The 6,116-nt window shown below is 39.3% G+C and overlaps 1 long non-coding RNA gene across 1 annotated transcript in view; it reads right to left on the reverse strand.

Annotated features, from left to right (window-relative positions):
• Nucleotides 1-3,924: 3,924 nt before the first annotated feature.
• Nucleotides 3,925-6,116, reverse strand: part of LOC118763702 — a 12,339-nt gene continuing 10,147 nt past the window's right edge. The window contains exons 2-3 of the long non-coding RNA XR_004999458.1: nt 4,093-4,182; nt 3,925-4,005 (exon numbers count right to left, since the gene is read on the reverse strand). This is a non-coding gene — a long non-coding RNA (uncharacterized LOC118763702). The remainder of the gene's footprint in view (nt 4,006-4,092; nt 4,183-6,116) is intronic.

Raw genomic sequence — 6,116 nt, forward strand, 5'->3', positions numbered from 1 at the left:
CCATTTGGGGTAGTAAAGAAATATATTTTGGGGAGTTTCTTAGCCAGACGTTAGGGGCAATGCGGTCACAGCCATTGTGTTGGATGGTACAGAGTTCGGTTACCAAACACAGGATCTTCCATTTCCCAACTTCTTGGCCTAGGGTAGCACTACCTCCGCCAGGCACTTGATGTAGGCTTCTGTGCTAATTGTGAGGCTATTGGGGGAACATGAATGGGGGCATAACGTCACCATCACGAGTGATCAATCCAAACACCATGATGTTGACTGATTTGATTTTGATTTTGATTTTTCCAGTTTCAGCTCATGAGCTGTGGCCATGCTGGGGCACCGCCATTTCGATTTTTCGATTGTTCGATTTTTATTTATCTCGTTACATGTCTTCAGAATTCACTGTCCTCTGTATATGCATATCTGTCTGTTTGTGTGTGTGTGTGTGTGTCTGTGTACATGTGTGTATGTGTGTGTGTGTGTGTATTTTGTGTGCGCCTATTTGGTCGCTGTGAATGTGCGTGTGTGATGTGAATGGTCGTTGCTTCTGTAGGTTTATGTGTGCCAGTGTTTGAGTTTGGGAATCTCTCTTTCCTCATTGAAGAGACTAAAGCTTATATTTACGAAAGTATTACATTTGAGTGTAATATTGCAACTTAACTGCTCGACCTTTAAGGGCTCAGTTTTATAGTGTTTACTTACATATTTTCTCAATTTTTGTCTGGTTATTTCTGCATTCTATCAGTTTGCAATCATATTTCGATCTAAGGATGGCAGTTTGATCTTCACATATGCAATGTTTGTCGACGTAACAACCCGAACAGCCTGAAGACAAAACAAAAGTATGATTTACGGTTTAGAAGCAAGTCATTCACATTTTTCGTGAGAAAATAATGCAGTCATCATATCCAATAGATGTTATCTTAACCAAGAGCTTTGTTACAAGCTGGCAGAATCATTAGCATGCCAGATAAACTGCTTAGTAGCATTTCTTGACTGAATGTCCTGAGTTCAATTGCAGCCAATGTTGACTTTGCTTTTCCAGGCGCAGGAGTGGCTGTGTGGTAAGTAGCTTGTTTACCAATCACATGGTTCCGGGTTCAGTCCCACTGCGTGACACCTTGGGCAAGTGTCTTCTACTATAGCCTCGGGCCGACCAAAGCCTTGTGAGAGGATTTGGTAGACGGAAACTGAAAGAAGCCCGTCGTATATATATATATATACAGGGTCAGGCAAAATGATCTGACACATTTGTAGGTTAAATAAAAGGCAAATGAAGTAAAGAAACAAAAAAGCGTTTTTATTTTTGAAAAGTAGATATAATGCCATTTTGTTTCATTATGTTTTAAAAATTAAATCAGTCAAATGGGATCCATTATTGTCCACACACTGTCGAAGGCGTTCACGAAAGTTGTCAATAACTCGGCGGGTCATTTCATGTGGAATGGCAGTAATTTCTTGACGAATTGCATCTTCTCGACGTGCGATGGGGATTTTGAGGAATATGTTCCCTGGTCATTTGATCTCATTGCGTGGTGACATCGGTTGGCCCGCCCGTTCACCTGATTTAAATCTGTGCGATTTTTTTCTCTGGGGATACCTCAAGTCAAAGGTATACATTAATCGCCCTCGATCTATTGAACAACTTAAAGATGCAATTCGTCAAGAAATTACTGCCATTCCACATGAAATGACCCGCCGAGTTATTGACAACTTTCGTGAACGCATTCGACAGTGTGTGGACAATAATGGATCCCATTTGACTGATTTAATTTTTAAAACATAATGAAACAAAATGGCATTATATGTACTTTTCAAAATAAAAACACTTTTTTGTTTCTTTACTTCATTTGCCTTTTATTTAACCTACAAATGTGTCAGATCATTTTGCCTGACCCTGTATATATATATATATATATATATATATATATATATATTATATATATATATATATATATATATATATATATATATATATATGCGTGTGTTTGTTTGTGTGTCAGTGTTTCTCCCCCTAGCATTGCTTGACAACCGATGCTGGTGTGTTTATGTCCCCGTTACTTAGCGGTTCGGCAAAAGTGACCGATAGAATAAGTACTGGGCTTACAAAAGAATAAGTCCCGGGGTCGAGTTGCTCGATTAAAGGCGGTGCTCCAGCATGGCCGCAGTCAAAATGACTGAAACAAGTAAAAGAGAGAGTAAAGAGTCGAATATTAAATTAGATTGCTGGATGTTGATAAATAGTCAGAACACGAATAAAGAAAGCATATTAGTGGCACACATTGAGAAATAGGAAAATACTGATTTGTATGCCGTTTAGATTTTTCACAAGCAGTAGTAGAAGAAAAAGTAGTGAATAACGGAATATAGGCGTAGAAGTGGCTGTGTGGTAAGTAGCTTGCTAACCAACCACATGGTTCAGGGTTCAGTCCCACTGCGTGGCACCTTGGGCAAGTGTCTTCTACTATAGCCTCGGGCCAACCAAAGCCTTGTGAGTGGATTTTGTAGACGGAAACTGAAAGAAGCCTGTCGTATATATGTATATATATATATATGTATATGTGTGTATATGTTTATGTGTGTCTGTATTTGTCCCCCCTAGCATTGCTTAACAACCGATGCTGGCGTGTTTACGTCCCCGTCACTTAGCTGTTCATCAAAAGAGACCGATAGAATAAGTACTGGGGTTACAAAGAATAAGTCCCGGGGTCGATTTGCTCGACTAAAGGCGGTGCTCCAGCATGGCCGCAGTCAAATGACTGAAACAAGTAAAAGAGTAAAAGAGTAAAAGAGTAAGGTAGAATGAGAGAATTTGGAGATTCAAATCTCTAACAATCTCTATACTATTAAATCACAAGGCAAAACTAAACTGCTTCGTCATTGCAGATCAGTGGTTTAGTAGATGTTTATCGAATATGTTCGTATAATATTTTCAAAAACAATAACAGGAAGTACAAAATACGAAAATGAATTAGCGTTCGCGTTTGCACTTAAGAAGGCTTTATGTCTGTAAAAGATGAGTTACTCGTTTACTCTTTTACTCTTTTACTTGTTTCAGTCATTTGACTGTGGCCATGCAGGAGCACCGCCTTTAGTCGAGTAAATCGACCCCAGGACTTATTCTTTGTAAGCCTAGTACTTATTATATTGGTCTCTTTTGCCGAACCGCTAGGTTACAGGGACGTAAACACACCAGCATCGGTTGTCAAGCGATGTGGGGGGGGACAAACACAGACACACAAACACACACACAAATATATATATATACATATATACGACGGGCTTCTTTCAGTTTCCGTCTACCAAATGCACTCACAAGGCTTTAGTCGGCCCGAGGCTATAGTAGAAGACACTTGCCCAAAGTGCCACGCAGTGGGACTGAACCCGGAACCATGTGGTTGGTAAGCCAGCTACTTACCACACAGCCACTCGCGCCACAGTTTCGTATAAATAAATATATTTTTCTACTTTGGGCAAAAGGCTCAAAATTTCTGGAGCGGGGGGCCAGTCGATTAGATCGACTGCAGTGCGTAACTGGTACTTAATTTATCGACCAGCGAAAGGATGAGAGGCAAAGTCGACCTCGGCGGAATTTGAACTCAGAACATGAAGGCAGACGGAATACCTATTTCTTTACTACCCACAAGGGGATAAACACAGAGAGGACAAACAAGGACAGACACACGGATTAAGTCGATTATATCGACCCCAGTGCGTAACTGGTACTTATTTACTCGACCCCGAAAGGATGAAAGGCAAAGTCGACCTCGGCGAAATTTGAACTCAGAACGTAGCGACAGACGAAATACCGCTAAGCATTTCGCCCGGCGTGCTAACGTTTCTGCCAGCTCGCCGCTTTAGACAGACGAAATACCTATTTCTTTACTACCCACAAGGGGCTAAACACAGAGAGGACAACCAAGGACAGAACACGGATTAAGTCGATTATATCGACCCTAGTGCGTAACTGGTACTTATTTAATCGACCCCGAAAGGATGAAAGGCAAAGTCGACCTCGGCAGAATTTGAACTCAGAACGTAGTGGTAGACGAAATGCCACGAAGCGTTTCACCCGGTGTGCTTATTTACTTACTCCCCGACCTCGGCGGAATTTCAAATCAGAACATAGCGGCAGACGAAACACCGCTAAGAATTTCGCCGGGCGTGCTAACGTTTCTGCCAGCTCACCGCCTCGTGTAAATAAATATATTTACGGATGTTAATTTATTAGTTCACAGAGAAACGCAGCGTTCTAGAAGATCAGTGTTAAAACTTGATATATAGTTTTTGTAATATCGGTATTTAAACTTTATTTACAGACGTTGTAGGTGTGAAGATGATCGACAATAAAATTCGTACTGATTAGATTATTTATTTTAGCGAATTACAAAATTTTGCAAATGGTTTTAGAAACTACTAGCAGTATCGCCCGGCGTTGCTCAGGTTTGTAAGGGAAATAACTATAAAGCATTTTTAGAGAGTTCTAGCCAAAAAATAGCAAAAAATAGAAAAAATGATGTTAAATTTTTTTTTGAGATTTAAAAAAGGTGGAGTTGCGTCCCCTAGACAGTTTATGGTTTGTGTTCTGATTCTCGACCCCATGTCGAATTTATCGATTTTTTTCAGAACTGGGGGATCTTTTCAAAATTTTCGCTGCGTTAGTTTTGAATTATGACATTGGGCTATGTTTGTGTCAAGTTTCATCAGAATCGGTTGAAAGCCGTGGTCAGGGTGAGGGTACAAGCAACAGACACACAGAAGAAACACGCACAGACAAACTGCCGTTTATTAGAGAGAGATTCACAATAATATCTGACCGTTTGAAATGTTGAAGGCGACTGGAGGAAGAATTATGGGATCTTTTCGGTTTGAATGGCAGTTTTTTGAAATAATTTCCACGTAACTAAACACTTTTAAACTTCGTATACTGGTAGAATGTCTTTATAAAACATCTTTTTCTCTTGGCTTTATTGAGAAAATTCTATAGTTTGTAAGATATTTGTTGTTTTTTTTCTTCAATTTCTGCAATTTCAACCAATCAATGACGTCTATTGAGGTGAAAACATTCTGCGCCGTATGAATATGTCCCTCGTTTAAGAAACAGATTGGGTTTATTTACATTTCTGAAGAAAAAGATATCCCTAACCCTAACCCTAACCCTAACTAACCCTAACTCTAACCCTAACCCTAAAACAGATTGAAGTGCAATAGATCGATACTAGGGTCATAATTATGGGTGACAATTTCATATGACACCGCTAGAAAAAATTGCCGGTCAAACCGAAAAGATCCGAATTATGTAGGTACTTGAAGTGATCTAAACGAAGTTCATAGTGTGACAAGTACAAATATATATCTTTTTAAATGTAATAAAAAAATGAAATCTTACTCGCGGCTACAATGCTATCCACAATACCGTTATAACAATTGACAAGGAGAGGAAGAAAGAGAAGCAAAGCGAGTGCATACGTGTGCATCTGTAATTAAAATAAAACAATAGAAAATATTAGCTTCAAATTTTGGTGCAAACTCATGAATTTCTACAGAGAGGGCAAGTCAACCTCTGTGGAATTTGGAATTAAAATGTGAAGAAGAACGCAATGCCGTCAAACAATTTTCGCACGATTCTACCAGCGCTTCGACCTGCGCAAAAGTAAATATTCCTCTGGTAAAGTTCAAGTCATTCTGATGACGCTGGTTAGGTAAACGCAAGTTTACCTCAAAAATAACGAACTGACACAGCTGTAAATGTTATCTTAGCCATAATTAAAATATGATCATTCAACACTAATGATCAAATTCCAATTGTTATGCATTGCTCCATTTCTTCTCTTCCTTATCTTATATATATATTTTTCAAAATCTTTTGTATGATATTAATCGGTTGAAGGAGAAGTTTTCTTCTAGCTGCTCGTCCATAATACACAAGCTTATGCAGATATGTAACACACATTATTGGACTAATTTCTAGCGATTTTGCAATATCAGAAGCCTTCGAACGGGGCTCGTTTTCCACAATTCTCTTCAAACAGCGAAGTTTCGTTTCCGAGGGACCAAGTCGGCCGGGACGAGAATCTGTTGATTCTTTTCATTGGCTTTTGAATTACAATATAACTCTATTAACA

This window comes from Octopus sinensis, linkage group LG6 (assembly GCF_006345805.1).
Source record: "Octopus sinensis linkage group LG6, ASM634580v1, whole genome shotgun sequence".
Taxonomy (NCBI): domain Eukaryota; kingdom Metazoa; phylum Mollusca; class Cephalopoda; order Octopoda; family Octopodidae; genus Octopus; species Octopus sinensis.